Source organism: Canis lupus, chromosome 1 (genome assembly GCF_003254725.2).
Source record: "Canis lupus dingo isolate Sandy chromosome 1, ASM325472v2, whole genome shotgun sequence".
Classification (NCBI taxonomy): Eukaryota; Metazoa; Chordata; class Mammalia; order Carnivora; family Canidae; genus Canis; species Canis lupus.
The window spans coordinates 14,322,208-14,341,017 of NC_064243.1; the positions used below are offsets into that span (position 1 = coordinate 14,322,208).

The 18,810-nt window shown below is 47.2% G+C and overlaps 1 long non-coding RNA gene across 1 annotated transcript in view; it reads left to right on the forward strand.

Moving 5' to 3' along the window:
* Positions 1 to 250: 250 nt before the first annotated feature.
* LOC118352763 (uncharacterized) overlaps positions 251 to 18,810 on the forward strand; it is a 35,649-nt gene continuing 17,089 nt past the window's right edge. The window contains exons 1-4 of the long non-coding RNA XR_004810440.2: positions 251 to 681; positions 1,973 to 2,181; positions 2,864 to 2,969; positions 4,091 to 4,265. This is a non-coding gene — a long non-coding RNA (uncharacterized LOC118352763). The remainder of the gene's footprint in view (positions 682 to 1,972; positions 2,182 to 2,863; positions 2,970 to 4,090; positions 4,266 to 18,810) is intronic.

Sequence of the window (18,810 nt, forward strand, 5' to 3'; positions counted from 1 at the left end):
GACCCTAAGGGCAGCTGCAGGCCCTGCCACGGTCGTGCATCTCAAGCCTCAGCACCTCAGCGTCCCCATCTGTGAAATGGGAATAGCCACCCCATCCTTACCTTCCCCCACACGTTGGTGTGAGGCCCGGAGGGAGCACAGCATGGGCTCAGGACAGGCTGGCAGCGTCTCTTAGAGACCATGCTGCACATCTGAGGGCAGTGCCATGGCAAGTGAGAGCGTCTGCAGAGCAGGGCACTGCCCAGGAAATCCGGCCCTGATGGCTAGAGGAACCATCTGGAAGTCTCCAGAGACCAGCATTTCTGAAGATGACAAACAGAAAAAAGTGACAGTCCGAGGAGTCAGCAGTGCCCCTGGGAAGGTGTACAAGGAACAGTCCGGGAGAGGCGCTGCCCGGAGCAAGAGCCCCGGGCGGGGGGCCAAGGCCATGTGACCTCATAGCCAGCCCCCGAGGACAGCAGAAGGAGCCTTAGCCAAGACTCAGTTCCACGTTTGCCTGGAATCCCAGAGCTAATCATGGGCCGGAAGGAGACCAGAGCCCCACTTTGCAGGTGCCGGGGAGAAGAGAGCGGGCAGGGAGCCAGAGGGAAGGCCCAGAGGGAGCCCTATCCTCCCTGCCACCTGCTGGCCCTGACCCTACAGGGAGGGAGCTGACCCCAATGTCCGAGGGCCCCTTCCCAGGTAAGGGGGCTGCAGCTTGAATGGGAGCCAACCTGTGAGATTTCTGTTTTTAAATGTTTAATCCTGTATAACGAGACCAGCTTGCCAGCAAGTTGCTGTGGGGTTGCAGGGGCAGAAGGGGAGGTTCCTGAGGTCTGAATCCCAGTGAAGTCTCTATGTAAAGGTTGTGGGTTAAAAGGTGGGCCGTGGGAGCACTCTGCCTGGCGCAGGAATAAGACGGAGGGGGCATTGTCTGCAGAGAATTATTTTTTAAAGGTTTTACTTAGCTATTTGAGACAGAGAGAGAGAGATCATGAGCAGGGGTGAAGGGCAGAGGGAGAAGCAGACTCCCTGCTGAGCGGGGAGCCCCACACAGGGCTCCATCTCACAACCCTGAGATCATGACCTGAGACGAAGACAGACACTTAACCAACTGAGCCACCCAGGCGCCCTGCAGAAAGTCTTAAAGCAGTAGTCGAACCATCCAAAAGTTGGGCAAATTTTCACTCTCCCCACTCACTGGCCGTTCTAAGTACCATCAGTGATACAGTGTCCTGTCCTGAATAGTCTTAAGCCTAAATTAGCACATTCTTATTCTTTATCCTTAAAAAAAAAAAAAAATACTGTATTGCACATGGAAGTTAACTTGGCACATGCCTTTGTTTCCAAGTAGTACGTGAGAAGCAGACATTGGGAGCCCCTGGGGACGGAGGCACAACCGTGAGGGACTTGCAGCCTGTTGTTGCATGGAGCCACACAAAAGTATTTACAAATGGGCAGCATCCACCTCGAGCAAGGCACACGACACTTTAAAATGACTCCAAAGGAACTGTGGTGAGGACTACCACTTCTACAAAACAATCAAACTGGGGAAATAGAAAAAAGACTCAAATGTCAGAAAGAAATGTTAGGAGAAACAAGCAAAGGTGCCAGTCGGACGTTGCCGGGTAAAATGACCAGGGCAGTGTTTGAAGCCCGAGTCACTTACTCTGGGAACTGGACAAGAACGTGGTGGCTCAGAGAAGTCCCTGTTTGCTGTCATTCAGACACTCTCTCTGATTTTTCACATGTGAGACTTGAGAACCAAATACAATAGAAATCTATGATAAATGTGCTGGGGAAGTTTTTTTAGTGAAAAATTTTCAGCTGTGAGGACATTTGGAAGCTGCTAGAATCAGTTCTGAAGAAACAAAGATGTGAACTACATTGCCCTTTCTGGAATCTGCTGTGACGTGGGATTGGTATGGGTCTCTGCCAAATTTATCCTTATGCTTCAGGCTTTCATTAACGGCTTGCATGTCTCTTGTTACAGGTAAAAGTAAACATCACAGTCTATCAACTATACTTCAATTTTAAGAAGAGAGAAAACTCTAGAAATTAAAATGAATAAAAAATATTCCTCAATGAACTAGGAGACACGCTGACAAATCTGGCTATGGCGCCTATTGAATGTGACTATTCGAGATCAATTGTGATGAAATCACTGACAAATCTGCAGAAGTCTTAAGGACAAAAAAAAAGGTAATGTTCTATTTGTTACCAACATAGAGGCACAAAGCTCTCTCTTTTCTTTAAAAAAAAAAAGACTAATTTAAAAGTATTTACATCCTCCCCCTTTTTGAGTAACGTACTATTCATTTACTAACCGATTCAGGTATGTATTTAATTGCCATGATTATGTACGTGAAGTATAATAAAAGGAATATTTCACTCTCTGCATTTCTTTCCCTGCCATTACGGATTTTTCTTTTATTTCTTATTTATTTATTTTAAGGATTTTAAAATCTTTATTTATTTGAGAGAGAGAGAGAGAGATAGAGTGACAGAGAGACAGAGAGAGAGAGAGAGAGAGAGAGAGAGATCCTGAGCAGGGGGGGCAGGTAGAGGAAGAAGCAGACTCCCGCTGAGCAGGCAGCCCGATGCGGGACTTGATCTCAGGGCCCTGGGATCATGACCTGAGCCAAAGGCAGATGCTTAACCAACCGAGCGACCCAGGTGCCTGGATTTTTCTTTAATTTCATGATATTACTCAAACTAACTGTGTGCTATGATAGGGGAGTTGTTAAAAAAAAAGAATCCACTCTGGCTGTGAAGCGCAGGAGGCCACTGCCGGAGCAGGTACGGTATTCTGGAAGCTTCTGTTCCCTCAAGATAACATTCACTCCTTCAGAGAGCATAACAGTACATCATTTTGTAATCACAGCACCAGCGTCGATGCTACGGTTCTCCGGTTACTTGGTCACACTTGCAGCTGCTTCTCTTCCTGGCAGCACAAAGGGAAGATGACTTGCTGAATCCTCGGGATGCAGGTATGTGGATTCTGGGGGAAATGTCAACTCCTACTCAGTTTCTCTTATTTCAACCCAAGGCCAGCCTGAGGAATTTCCTCAGCACTGGGAAACCTGCAGCTCCCTTCTGTCTTCTCCCTCAGGAGTTAAATCTTCTGTCTCCCAGGCTCCCCACTCCCCACCCCGGGCTCCTCCTCACATCCTCACCCACCGAAGGCTGTGGAAGGCTGTGGGACACGGTGCAGAGAGCAAAGGTCTTGAGGAGGGGAGTAAAATAGATCTAATTTTGATAATCCTGGCTCTGCCCCTTACTGGCTGTCTGATCTTGGGCAATTTAATCTCCGAGCTTTGTTTTGTTTTTGTTTTTGTTTTGATCTATAAAATGGGGATAGTAGCAGATTATGAAAATTAAACGAGTAAGCATATGCAGTGGACTCAGTAGAGTGTCTGCCCTGTAGGCATCAAGGACTCTAGGGATGGATGGTCTAATGACAGAATTTTAGGCATCAGCCAACAGTGGCATTGGGAGGAATCTTAGGGGCAACCAATTGCCTCATTGGAAATACCTATTCTCCATTGTCTTTAAGAATTTAACAATTGGTAGGTGGCTCTGGCCTTCCCACTGGGCACCCACGTTAAACTCTCATGAGAGATTGGTCTCAGTGCCCACTCTCACACAGTTGCACTGAGAAGGATTGTGAGGCTTTGTCCCTGCCCGTGAGAACAAAGGCTGAGATTGATGAGCAACCCCAGCTCTGGAAGAGGGAGCAGAGAATGCTGGCAAACGGAGCTCCATATTTGCCATTCCTGTTGTTGCCTCCCAGCTGTCAAAGCCAAGCGCGTATCCCACATCCTAAGGCTACCCTTTCCTTACGTATTTGACAAACGAGTAGGGTAAATCTGGGTTTTTAAGCAAGCACGAATATATATTGGGCTCGTTTGAATTCAGATCACGTTTTCCTTGAGCCAGGTCATAATCTGAGAGGTGGGCCCACGCCAAATCGTAAAGAACCACTTGGCAACTCTAACAATTGGCAAAGAAGAAAGAAATTGGTAAACAATGTTTTAAAATTTGCCAAATGCCTAGCATTTTGCATTGAATTTCTAATGTTTGTTTATGGATATTTGCTGCTATTTTTCAGGAATTCCAGGAGCAAGTACTCAACTATTACAGACCTCCACCGGTTACTGAGCAGGGCCTTTGGAGATACATTTCTTATAACCTAGATAGAATGAAGAGCAGAGGCGTCCTTGGGGGTGATCTCAGGGACACCAGAAGATCCCTGCTTCTAAAACACCTCCACCACCTTCCTGGCGGTGAGTGAATGAGGAAAAATCTTGTCTACAGAGAGAGCACTTCCCAAATGTCTGTTGACTTCAAGTTGCTAATAATCAGTTTTTTCTCAAGATTAAGTTTCTGATGAAGGAAAAAAGGGGAAGAAAGATGGGGGCCTGTAACTTTGATTGGAGAGGAAAGAAAGAAATTCGGGGAGGGGAAGGAAAGCTGTGCAGGTCCATCCACGGGAGGGTCCTGGGGACGGGACGGCTCAGCGTGTGCAGCTTCCACTGAGGCTCTGGTGCCCAGATCACTGGGGAGATGTCAGCACACCTGGCTGGGTCTTTTTGGGTGCTTCCTCAGAGTCATTCAGCTGGCAAATCAGAGGGCAGCAGGGAGCCCTGTCCCCCCTTCCCAACGCTTATAAATCAATAATCCAGCTTTGAGTCTGGTGAAGGTGGGGAGAGTGGCGTTTGCTCTGGTTGCTCCTGTGTCAAAAGCCTATACTAAGGTGTTCAGCAGCTTTATTTTGGTGATTCGTGTATAATTATATCCATCCCTTGGGTTTATAGGGCCCCTCTCCTCCTAATTTTTGAGAAGGGCAGCAGGAAGGGAAGGAGAGAGCTATTCATCGAGGACTTGCTATATGCCAGGCCCTTTGCTAGAAAGGTCCATGCTTTATTTCCAAGCTTCAGGGCGATACCACAAGGAAAGGGCTCATTTTCCCAACTCACTAGTTGGGGGAAATTGAGGACTGGGAGGGTGTCGTGAAGCTGGTGTTCAAAAGAACCTCGGTCACTTAGAAGAGGCGAAGTCCCCCTGGCAGTGCCAGCAGGGGGGAAGCCCCTCTCGGGGGGCACAGTGGTGGCAGCAGCCGAGCTCCCCTCAGTCTTGCGCTGTGTAGCCCCTGCCTTCTTGCCTGTGGCCGGGCTCCGCTCCCACGGGCACAGATCACAGTGGTTTATGAGAGAAGCATATACAGGTCCTTTTTGTTGTCCAACTAGAAGGGCACCCGAGTCCGTCGCGTCAGTCCCTTGCGTCCTCTCAGCTGTCGCTCCGAGCATTCCAGAAGGCTGTTCACAGACACAGGGCCAGGAGGGGGTGCGGGGAGGTCTTCCCTGCCTGCCGCCGCCTCCAGGCCGGCCTCCGGGCTGACCCGGCTTGTTTCCTCCTGACCCTGTGCGTTGCTGTGTTGACCCCAAGCCCTTCCTGGGCGGGCGGGGAGCTCCTGGGTGAGGCCACTAAGGACGGAAGCGCCCAGAAGCTCCAGCCAACCCCCAACCCAAGGACTGAGCCACAGCTGGAGGGAAAGGACAGCCCAGTCCTAAACCCGGGCAGGCTCCCCACCTGCAGGTGCAGCCGGGAGTCGGGGCCCAGCCTTCAGCAGGGCTCCACCTAGCGGGGCCGTTTTCAAGTTGCAAGCTTTGTGCTGCCAAGGGAGTCCCTTGGGCCTAAGGAGTCTGGCGTTGGCCTCTCCTAGGCTCTGTGTCCCCGGGATGATGGGCCCTTCCCGGATCCGGACAGGCCGCGGTGGCACACGTGGATGTCAGCAGGGCAAGGCCTAAGGGCTTGAGCTCCACGCACCTCGGACTAAGGGGGAGCAGAGAGGGCCTCAGACCCTGGGGTGGAGTCCCGGTGCCCAAGGAGAGGACAGAACAAGGCACACGTTCTGGAAATTTCCATGCAGGATCAGGCAGGGGCAGATCAAATGGATGTTGTCCTCATGAACACAGAGACAGACAGATGAGCTTGCATCCCAGGCTTCAACGCTGGCCCTCAGCCGTCCAGAGAGAAGAGCCTCGTCTGTCCCGGACTCCGCCAGGCTGGCCCTGGAAGGAGGTCCGAAGTGTTGAAATTCTTCCTAGCTCACCTGTTGCCCAATGTGCTCTGAGCACAAATGACCTCAGTCCTCTCATCCCTCTTCTTTAGAGGCAGCTTGTTACAACCTTAGAGGGTTAGAATTTCAGGAAATTAACTGCTCAGATTAACTCTCACCAGCCCCCCTGGAACTCTGTGAGGAATCGTGTATTGGTGATCCTCCCGGCTCTGGAGGCTGGAAGTCCAGGCCCCAGGCGCCGGCAGACCGATGCTCTCGGAAGGTGCTAGGAAAGGCTCTGCGCCTCCGTAGAGACAAACACCTAATGGTCCAGACCCATTTCAACATTCCAATATATTGCTTTTGACCACTAGATGGACACATGCCTACTTTCTCACCTCCAAATAATCTTGAGCTCCTTAACAAATGCATTTGTGAACTCATCTCCCCTCTTTGGGCCCCTGACATCCAAATGGCCATAGAGCCAGAACCACGTTACCAGCGAGTCAAACTACACAGAACCCGACCAATGGGTATCCTGTTCATCACTTTATCCAAGTGACAAATACTCCACGGTGATTCCAGGTGATGGTTGAATCAATAATCTACCTACATCAATAGACATTATAGGTTCAGAAACCACATGCATGTATGTTTTGATCCTTAAAGAGCTACATCAATGTAATAATAATAATAATTTTTTAAAGATTTTATTTATTTATTCATGAGAGATATATATATAGAGAAGCAAAACACAGGCAGAGGGAGAAGCAGGCTCCAAGCAGCCCGACATGGGAATCGATCCCGAGGCTCCAGGATCACGCCCTGGGCCAAAGGCAGGTGCTAAACCACTGAGCCACCCAGGGATCCCCAATAATAATTATTATTATGGATCTAATGAAGGTGAAGATATGATAAGCAACTTTAAAATGGCCTTGGTAGCTTTTATAAGATCACATCTAATTGTTATGGACTATGTTCCTGGAGTAGATGACGGATGGACTGTTGTATCTGTGAGTACGTGCTTGACCTGATTGGTCAACATGCCAGACCTTGGTTAAGGGTTGGTGTGTACACCAGTGAACCAGATAACATAACTCCTGACTCATATTATGGCCTGTGCCATGTAGGTACAAAACAGACAAATGAGATCTGCCCTGGGAGTTATGTATGTGTATATACGTGTGTGTGTGTGTGGGTGTATATACGAATGTGTATATATGTGTGTGTGTGTGTATAAATGAATGTGCTTATATGTATAGAGTTGATCTTCTTTATTCATGGATTCCATATTTGTGAATTCACCTACTCACTAAAATTTATTTATAACCCCAAAATCAATACTTGTGCTTTTGCGGTCAATTGCCGAGATGTGCAGAGTGGTCAAAACTTGGAACCCCTCGATGTGGTACCCAGCTGAGGGTGAACAAGGCAATGCTCTACCTCCTTGTTTTGGCCACTACACTGTAAACGTGTGTCCTTTCCACCATCTATTTAGTGTCATATTTCTTGTGTTTTTGTGATTTTGTTGATTTCACCATTTAAAATGTCCCCAAATATAGTGCTGAAGCGCTGCCTGGTGTTCCTAAGTGCAAGAAGGCTGAGCTATGCCTCGTGGGGAAAATATGTGTGCTAGAAAAGCTTCTTTCAGGCATGAGTTATAATGCTACTGTCGTGGGTTCAGTGTAATTAATTAACAACGTATATTCGATAAGGTGTCTTTAAAAACAAACAAACATAAAGAAAGGTTATGTCCTGACCAGTGGGTGAAAGAAAATGTGATCAGAACTCGAAGGAAACTAACCCTGTATTTTCCCCAGGAGCAGTGGTTCAGGATTCACCAATTCAGTCCTCATGGTGACCTTATGGATCAAAACTACTGTGAATAAGAATGGACCGTGTATTTTATACACATTCAGAGTTATACTGAGTACTAAGAGCATTTCACATGATCCTGATGAGGGGTGGCATCTACAAAAATCTGTACGGCTGCTCAGCACCCGTCAGATGAGTTGCCCACGCACAGAGGGGAGGAGGAGCATGGATTAAGGTAACTACACTAGGTGAAAAGAGAAGTAATTAGATTTCGAGAGGAATTCTGATTTGTAGACCACATAGTCTGACCTTTGCATCTTTCAGTTAAGGCAGGAAGGTATAGATAAGGAGAAGGAAGACAGGAAAACCAACGAGTATCTCCCAGTTGGATGTGGGGATGGGAGAGTTGGGGAGGGCTGACTTCTGATCCCATGAAGGGCTGCGAAAGAGCAAACAGGCTCCAGGGATGAGAGACCACAGATGTTACAATTTTCTTATCATTTTTCTGTTATTTTTTTAAAAGATTTTATTTATTTATTCATGAGAGACTCAGAGAGAGGCAGAGACACAGGCAGAGGGAGAAGCAGGCTCCATGCAGGGAGCCTGATGCAGTACTCGATCCTGGGACTTCAGGATCACACCCTGGGCCGAAGGCAGGTGCTAAACCACTGAGCCACCCAGGGATCCCCTATTTTTCTGTTATTTTTAATCCTCTCCTCTGACTGTTTTCCTGCCCTTGCCAACACTAAATTGCCTTGGATGACTTCGAAAATATTTCTAACCTTAAAGTTGGAGGAGACAAGAAAGATGTCCAGTGGCGTCCCTCCCTGAGGTGCCTGAGTGAGAGCCGGGAGTCTGGCTAAGATCTGATGGGGCAGCTACGAAGAGCAGCTGGCCAGTCCCAGGACCCGCTGAAAAGAGAAACAAGGGGGCGTCCCCCCGCCCATGCAGGAATAGTTCTAAGACTGCGCCCACAGGCAAATGGTCTTTGCGTGACTTCCCTATGGCAAACCATCCAAGAGGAACCTGGGCCTTTAAAGAACCATGTGAGGGAAAAAAAAAAAAAAAAAAAACATGTCAGGAAGTTCCAAAGACGATGGTGATTGGAGCTTATGAAAAATGTGCGGTCAACTCACAGGGCTTTGTTGATCTATCAGAGCCAAGGAACGAGGAAGATGACTCACAAGCCGGAGGGGGGAGTGTGGTGTCAGTACCTGCTAGAAGGAACACAGAGATACTCAGAACTAGTCAATAATGCTTTTGTTTCTGTATCACAGAAAATGATCTTTCTACTGGGAAGTGGAAAAGAAAAATAAGCCTGGAGATGTGAAACCCAGAGAACACACAAGAGCGAGAGCCCACAGGCCTCCCAGCTCAGAAGAACCATGTTCTGGGGGCTGGGAGCCATTGCAGGGGTGACCCGAGGAGCCAGGCTCATGGGAGAGAAGGGACAACTCCCAGTGACAAATTGGAGGTCATGGTTTAAGTAAAAGGGGAAAGGGGAGTGTATAGACAAGTAACTATTGATTCCTGGCTAAAGATGACAACGTGTCACGAAGCAGTCCATTTCTTGCCCTCAGCATGAGCACTAGGAATGGGTGTCGACAAGCCAACCACATTTCCCCATTTTCCACTTTATAGGGTTACTATTATGCTAGTAAATCATGGGAAACCCAGAGAGCTCATGGATGTGGATTTTGGCAGAGGCTCTCGTGGCACCAAGTGAACAAGAAGGAGAAATGTGAAGTGGAAATGATCACCTCACAACCATAGCCTGGAAGCTCACCTGGTCAAGAGCACAGGCCAGCTGATAGCAAATCTCCCTCCCAATTCCAAAATGCAGGGAAATTGATGGGATGCCAATTGTGAGCAAGAAGTTGATGACTTACTACATTTCTCCTACTGCATTTTTGATCCTGGGAATACAAAGATGCATTCCTTCCTTGAGTGCACTCATTTCTCAAACTGTTAAACCCATTAACTCCACTAAGTTTCCACTCAAGAACTTGTATAAAAGCATTCATAACATATTATATTTAGCCAAAAAGTGGAAACAAGATGCACCTGATACAGGTAAGATAGCCTCCAGCACACACGCCAGTTAGCCTGTTTTATATGGCACACATGCCATATAAGCCTGCGGCCTGGCCATACGTAAATGGTTAGGATTCCAGAAAGTGTGATGTAACTCCCATTCTCTCAGACCAAGTGTGCACACCTCTCCCCTATGAGGGCTCCCTGAATTAGATCTGAGCCATGGCTAATTAAAATCTAAATTATTTAAAATTAAATAAAATTAAAAATTCATTTGCTCAGTGGTATTAGCCACATTTCAAGTGCTCAGTAGCCGTATGTGACTAGTGGCTGCCATAATGGACAGCACAGATTCAGAACATATCCAGCATCTCAGAAAGTTCTATAGGATAGGTCTGATCTCAAAGGTTGTGCCTCCACTTTTGAAAGTATTTTTGATGTTTTCACGGGTACCCGAGCTGAGTTGACCTCCTTCTTGATCCTTTGGAATTGAAATCCTGCTGATGTCATGCAAACCATCTCTGTTTCTGGCCTTGTCAGAAGTTTAAGCCTGTTGTTAACATTTGTCAGCACCGAGTGGAACATCATGCTTCATTTCTTAAGTGGTGACTTTTCTGACGTTGTTGCCAATTTTATATTTTATGCATCACATTTCCCTTTCTAAGTCATAATGATGAATGAAAAGCTGTCAGAGTCTGGAGACAAATGTAGGAAAACTAAAGAGAACTGTGAGAGAGATGCATTAGCTGGAGGGATGGGTGCTGACTGGGCTGACTTCAGCGGACTGGCCATTAGGCAGACCTGGTTATGAGTTTGGTTATTAATGAGGGTATCATTTGTGATAAAGGGGTTGTGACAGCAAGCTTCACAAGTAGTCGTTATATGCCACAATCGACTTGACACACCTTAATCGCCACAGCCAATATAATTGATTTCCAAGTCTTCAGAGCTTGATATTCAAATAAATTGGTAGTTGATAAAACCACTCCCACTTACAGTTTCAGTCTAGAGTGGAAAATCCACAGTCCTAGCAGAAGATGCTCACAGGGACGACTTTTCCCTGTTTCTACCTATGCCCAAGGACCTCTAATAAAACATTCCAGACTAGAAATCGCCTTCTTCAACTGATTTTCAGGAGAGGGAACCATGCTCTCCTAGGACACAACTTTTAACTATCCAATTAAATCCTCCCTGGAAAAAAAAAATCCCCCTTGAGATGCCACCCAGGGATCCCAGATGAAACTCTTTAAAAAGTTTTGCTCTGGGGGGCCTGGGTGGCTCAGCGGTTTAGCTCTGCCTTCAGCCCGGGGCCTGATCCTGGAGACCCGGGATTGAGTCCCACGTCGGGCTCCCTGCGTGGAGCCTGCTTCTCCCTCTGCCTGTGTCTCTGCCTCTCTCTCTTTCTCTCTGTGTCTCTCATGAATAAATAAATAAAATCTTTAAAAAATAAAAAAATAAATAAAAATAAATAAATAAAAAGTTTTGCTCAGACACCTAGAAACTCCCTGAAAGATCACAGGAGAATATCCCTGGCACAGGTTTGACATTATAGCACGTGCTAGCCTGGCTAACTGATAGTTATTACACATCATTTTATGCAATTTTATGCAGGGAGGTGCTAGCATGCTTTATGCATTTAAATGAATATTCAGAAATATGACTGGTGTGGTAATGAAGAGATTTTGGCAGAAGCAGTTGTGCAGCCCTTGACAATTAGAGTTGAGGAAATATACTGAGATGTCTGGAGCATAAATTATGAAATGACCTTCCAACTTGACATTTATGGAATTTCACAGTTTCCAGCATTCCTAAAGAGAAGACGGACTGCTCTCACAGTCAAGCATGGCTCTCAGTGTACTGAGAGGCCAAAGTCAGAGCAGAAGGATGGTATATACTAGACGAGGGAGAGATGAGCAAGCAGGAGTAGGTACTGGTTGACCTCTGCAGTAAAGGCAAATTCTTTAGGCGATAATTGCCAGTGTTTTAAGAGGTATAAGATAGGAGGAGGTTAAAGACATTGGATCATTCATTCATGCTTTCATCCATTCAATTATTCATTCAATTGCTTATTGGTTCATGGGAGAATGAAATTTTCTCTCCCCCTTAAAGCCTTCCTTCCTTCTGCCCTGTGGGGAGAGGGTCTTGGAAAGACAGATGAGCTAGGCAGACATAGGAAATATGATAATATACATTGGTGGTCAATTCTGGTGAGAAGGGCTTGTCTTGACAGTTCATGTCCTGCTCTGAAGAAGCTGAGAGTTTTATGACTTGTGCTACAGAGGGCAACAGGAGAGACCTAGCTTTGCCTTCCTGGATGCTGCAGGATTAATGTTCCTCACGATCCCGTGGACTCCTGCTAGGAGGGAGGATCCTGTGGACTCCTGCCAGGCTGGAGCCAGGATCCTGGGGAGGAAGGAGAAAAGGACAGGGAGCAGAGAAAGGAGTGGCCCTGTCAAGAGCACACGGAGGGAAGCTCAGTGTAGAGCGACACTGAGGGAGAAGTCAGGCAATGTTTGGGCCCATCTTCTGGAAGCATGTGTGCTTCTGATTGGCTAGAAACAAGGATGTTTTCTTTCTGGTAATGGACTGATCAGCTGATCCTCAGACCCTGGGAGAGGGAGGGTGGAGGCTAGTCAAGGATCTATTCATCCTTAGGTCCTTGGAGGCCCTTTGTGAGGAGTGTTAGAAACTTTGCAATAAGATCATGGCCAGCGGCTGCTTCTAAGGACTGTCTATTGGGAAGGAAGGACTCATGAGTGAACAAATGGACACAGACAGCTGTGGAAGAAAGAAGCAAATAGTCACTACTATACACCAGGCACCTGTGGAAACACACAAGGCTCCCTCAAGAAGATTCCATGAACAGGTGTTTTATAGCTAGGTTTTAAAATATCTTAGGAAATTTCCTTGCTATGTTGGACAGAATAATGGCCCCCAAAGATGCCCACATCCCAATCTCTGCAACCTGTGTTACTTCTCATGGAAAAATGACTATGCAGATGTGATTAAGTTAAGGATCTGGACATAGGATGTCATTCTGAATTATCCAGGTGGACTCAGTAATCCCAAAGTTCCTTAGAAATGAAAGAGGGAAGCAAGGGATTCAGAGGCTGGGGAGATGGGGTGATGAAAAGTAGAGATAGGAGTGATGACATCGCTGCCTTTGAAGATGGAGGAAGGGCCAAGAGCCAAGAAATGTGGCCAGCCTCCAGAAAATGAAAAAAGGGAAAAGAAACAGATTCACTCCAAGTCTCCAGAAGGAACTGTCAACACCCTGATTTTAGCCCACTGAGACCTGTTTCGGATATCTGATCTCCAGAACTGTAAGATAATACATTTGTGTTGTTTTAAACCTCTAAGTTTGTGGTCATTTGTTACAGCAGCAATGAGAAATGGATACACTTGCCTTTAACCAAATGACTTAAAGTTTTTATATGAAAAGTAAAGAGGATAGATTTCTTTCATTCACATTAGAAATATATAATATTATCTTAAGAAGGCAAAACAAAGCATGGTTAACATACAGGATATAGATCCCCCCCCCCAAAGAAGTGGAATTCTTTTTTTCTTTTTTTTTAATTTATTTTTTATTGGTGTTCAATTTACCAACATACAGAATAACCCCCAGTGCCCGTCACCCAATCACTCCCACCCCCGCCCTCCTCCCCTTCCCCCACCCCTAGTTCGTTTCCCAGAGTTAGCAGTCTTTACGTTCTGTCTCCCTTTCTGATATTTCCCACACATTTCTTCTCCCTTCCCTTATATTCCCTTTCACTATTATTTATATTCCCCACATGAATGAGAACATATAATGTTTGTCCTTCCCCGACTGACTTACTTCACTCAGCAAGAAGTGGAATTCTTATCCAAGGCCCAATTTCTGCAACATGGGAGTATGGAGGGGGAGCCCTGTCCACACACCAGCCAAAGTAACAGCCCGTGTGGACTGGACTAAAGCTCACCCCTCCTCCCTGCCGTGCCCACAATCAGTTCCACTCTGCCCAGACTCACTCTCTTGCTGAGTCTCCAATGCCTCAGCATTGTTGTCTCTCCTAGGGTAACCCTTCTAAGGTCATCAACAGAGCTCCTCTTCGGGAAGCAGTGGTCAGCAGGCTTTATGCCTGTCCAGGTGACCGAGGCCCAGCCCAGCCAAGGGTGGGTCATTCGAGCATTGGTTACAGACCTGTGTGGCCCCAAGCTTAATGGAGGCACTGCTTCAGCTGGCCAGTTCCAGGTTTGCTGGGGGAGAACCCCCCAAGACTAAGACTTCAAATGTTCCTGTTCCTAAGGGACAGGATCACGTGATTGAGAAATCAACTGCTGTGACCTCATATGAAAGAAATGAAGATCTTTTTTTTCCCCATCCCCCTTCTAAGCAGACCACCAGCCCATTCTTAGCATCCTGGAGGGCTGGGTTTCTCTCACTCTGTTAAAATTTAATTTTCAAAATTCTGGACCAAAGAGCTCAATTGTCCACGGAGGAAAGGAGCTGCACCCATTTCTTGTTGCCACGATAACAAATGTGCACAAACTTGGAGGCTTAAAATGGCACAAATTTACCTCAAGAAAACAAAAACATGAACTTGAAACGATATACGCACCCCCGTGTTTATTGCAGCAGTGTTTACAATAGCCAGATATGGAAGCAACTCGGGTGTTGCTGTTGATGGACAATAGATAAACAGAAAAGGAAGATGAGTATATATGTACACTCATGCCCCACACCCCTCACACCCAATGGAATATTATGCGACCATAATAAAAGTATGAGATCTTGCCATTTGTGACAACATGGATGGACCTAGAGGGTATTATGCTAAGTGAGATAAGTCCTGACTGAGAAAAACAAATACCACATGGTTTCACTCATATGTGGAACCTAAAAAAAAAAAAAGAAGAAGAAACAAACAAAAAGCGGAATCATACATATAAATAGAGAGAATAAGCTGATGGTTGCCAGAGGGAAGGAGGGGATAGGCAAAATGTGTGAAGGGGAGTGGGAGATCCAGGCTTCCAGTTAGGGAATGAATAAGTCACAGGAATAAAAGGTACAGAGTAGGGAATATAGTCAATGGCATTTTAATAGCATTGTATGGCGACAGGTGGGCTACACTTGTGGCGCGCATAGGGTAACACGTAGAGAATTTGAATCGCTCTGCTGTACACCTGAAACTAAGGTAATATTGTGTGTCAACTATGCTCAAAATAAAATAATATAAAGTAACACAAATTTATCTCACAGTTCTGGAGGTCCAAAGTCTGAAATGGGTCCTGCTGGGCAAAAATCAAGGTGTTGACGGGGCTGTGTTCCTTCTGGAGCCTCCAGAGGGATGTTTCCTGGCCTTCTCCTGCTTCCAGAGGCTGCCTGTGGCCCTTGGCCCGAGTCCCCTTGCTCACACCACCCCTGGATCTGCTTCCACCAATTACCTTCTGCTTTTCTATAGTCAAATCTCCATTGCTCAGGCTACCAAGAGGCCAGGGGGGTTGAGAAAAATGAGGAGTGGTGTCGCCGCTGAGACAGGGGTCAGATCTCGCAGGGCTGAGTGGGTGGGTTTCTCCTCCCCTCACTCTCTTTGCAGCACCCTGTCAATAGCAGAACTTCTGATGGGATAACCAGACAGCCAAACCCAAAGCCATGAAGCGAAAGATCTCTGTGTCCAAGGTTTGCTCAGGAAGAAGAACATGGCCGTCCACCAGCTGCCAGGCCCGCAGCTGGCACAGTTATGTGGGGGGCCCCCCCAGCATCATTCAGGATGACCTAAAAACCAAAGGCCTTCCCCTCCGTTTTCTAGACAGTCTCACAGCATCCTAGGGAAACGGAGGGGGACTCACAACCTGATAGTGGATTTCTTGCTCCTCTTTGTCACGTGGAGGCTCAGAGCTATGTTTGATTTGGATAAAAAATGTAGTAACAGGACATAATTTACTCCTTTTTTTTTTTTAATTTTTATTTATTTATGATAGTCACAGAGAGAGAGAGAGAGAGAGGCAGAGACACAGGCAGAGGGAGAAGCAGGCTCCATGCACTGGGAGCCCGATGTGGGATTCGATCCCGGGTCTCCAGGATCGCGCCCTAGGCCGAAGGCAGGCGCCAAACCGCTGCGCCACCTAGGGATCCCCATAATTTACTCCTGAATGTTGTGGATCCTGCAGTATACCTGTCTGTGAAGATGAGGCATAATCGGCTTTTAAAGCAAATATTCAAAAAAAAAAAAAAATTCAGGCAGCCCGGGTGGCTCAGCAGTTTAGCGTTGCCTTCAGCCCAGGGCGTGACTCTGGAAACCTGGGATCAAGTCCCACGTGAGGCTCCCCTGCAGGGATCCCATTTCTCCCTCTGCCTTTGTCTCTGCCTCTCTCTCTCTCTGTGTCTCTTATGAATAAATAAATAAATAAATAAATAAATAAATAATAAATAAATAAATACAAAATCTTCTTTTAAAAAATGAAGCAAATTTTCTGCCTCAAGGCTTGCTCTTTTACAAAACGAATTTTCTTATCTCCAAGGCTTTAGGTCTCTTTTTTTCTACTTTTCTTGGGGAATGGGGGACCCCCCAAGAACAACATGCAGACCAGCCTCCGGTTTGGCCTTTTAACCTCGGTGGCCAACCAGAGGGCCACATCAGGGCTCCCGGGGCCTGTAATGAGAACTCTTTGCTCTTCTTCCAATTTTAATGTCCCTCCTGAGAAGAGATCACAGCGTACCTTCAAGGAGCAGGGGCGAGGATTGCATGGATAGTGGTTCTCCAACCTGACCAACTTTGGATTATTCCATAGGCCGCGTCCACCTGACACTGGGCTGCGGGAGAGCCCAGCTGTGCGGCAGGAGAAGCCCAGGCTCCCTACCCTCCGTTCAGCTGGGAAGACAGCGACGCAATCAAACAGGAAAGATGGCTGCACGTACTCATAAGACAGAAGGAACACTTGCTGTTTAAAACCTGAGGTGACAGACTGTAGTGGCTTCTCCATCTGAAGGGCACTGGCCTCATTCATTTCTGTGGGAAAGCGAATTCCCTCCTGCTCAGGGGAGCCAGGGAGGCCAGAGATTAGCGGCCCCTGCGGTTGGTGGTCACCTGAGGTGGATGGCCTTATGTTCAGGGCGGAAGAGGGTGCCATTGGCTGTGTGGACACAGGCTGGGAGCTGACTGAGGCCTCGGGGGCAGCTACTCTGCTTGAGGAAGTACACAAGGGAGTCAGGGGGTAGGGGCAAAGGCAGTTCCAAAATGGAGAAGTGCGGCCTATGGGAAAGGACTGGCGGGGATGGGGGAGGAGTGGCCATGATGGACGAGACCCAGAGGCTGTGGAGAAACGTGCCCTGCAAGAAACCTCCAACCCTGGGGACTTACGCCACTGATGTCACTTGTACTTCTGCGGGTAATGATAATATCGACTATTTCTTAGGTACTTAGGCTGTCCGGGCATGCTAATTGGTTTACCTCATTTATTTCTCATGATGACCATTAATTATGAAGTGGGTTCCATTAATAGGCTCGTTCTGGGGGTGAGAGAGGAAAGCGCCAAAAGGTTAAGTAACTTGCTCAAGATCACAAAGCCTTTATGTGATGAGAACCCCAAGTCTGAGCCAGGGGCCCACCATCTTGACCCCAGGCGGGCAGTCAGGGCTGCTGTGTTCACACACCTTTGGGCGGGGGTTTGGGCAAAGGAAGCCAACTGAGCAGCCAGCTGGGGCAGGCAGCAAAGAGCTAAGGAGGGCTCTGAGGGGCAGGCCTAGCAGGCAGCCAGGTTAGCAAGAGCTGGCCTTGAAGGAGAGGGCCACAGCTCCTGGGCCCGGGCTTCACAAAGACCTGGGGGTGGGCCATGGGATGTAGCTTGCAGCTTGGCCTACACTCCTTTTCTTGATGGACTTTGGGATTTTGTGTCGTGCTTGACTAGATAAATAATTAGAATTAACATTTTTCAGCTCTTAGATCTTTTTAAAGATTATGTAAATGACTCCATTTTGCAATTTTTGCATCTTGCTTCTGTCATTCAACTTTTTTTGAACTTCATCTGTATTACTGTATGAAGTGTATATTTATTTTCACTGTGGTACAGGATCCCACAGAACCAGCGCGCCTATGCCAGAAGCCACTTACCTATTCTATTGTTAATGGACATTTGGATTGTTTCTACTTTGAGGCTGTTTTGTGAAATGAGGCTCTGAGCCTGCTTGGTGTCCTGGTGCATGTTCGCGCAGGTTTCTCTAAGGTGTTGTGATACCGTGACTTATAATAAGAAATATGTTTAGTCTTCATTCTGTTGCCGGCACAGAGCTCAGAAAACCCTTGGGATTTCCTAAAGGGTGAGAGCAATCAAGGTGTCTTTTGTGATGTTAATGAGGTGATTTGGGAAGCCTCTGGGTCACCTAAGGATGGGGGCTGGTTGCCAAGGGAACCAACCTAGTGCCAGTGCATCCTACCCTCCTTCCCTCCTCTGGGGACGGAAGAGGGGCTGGAGGTTGATTCAATCACCAATGACCAAGACTTCATCAATCATGCCCATGTAATGAGGCCTCCATAAAAACCCAAAAGGAGAGGTTCTGAGAGCTTCCGGGTTGGTGACCACACCAAGGTGCTCCTACAGAGGGCATGAAGCTCTGCTCCCCTACCCTCACAGTACCTTGCCCTGTGAATTTCTTCCATCTGGCTGTTCCTGAGTTATATATCCTTTTATAATAAACTGGTAATCTAGTGAGTAAAATGTTTCTGTGAGTTCCGTGAGCTACTCTAGCAAATTAATGACCCCAAAGAGGGGGTCATGGAAACCTCTGATTTATAGCCCATTGGCCAGAAGAACAGGTGACAACTTGGATTGTTGGTGTCAGAAGGGAGGGAGGCAGTCTGTGGGAATGAGCCTTTGGCCTGTGGGATCTGGTGTGGGAGATTTGCTTGGTGTGGGGAAAAAAACCCCACCCGTCAGAACTG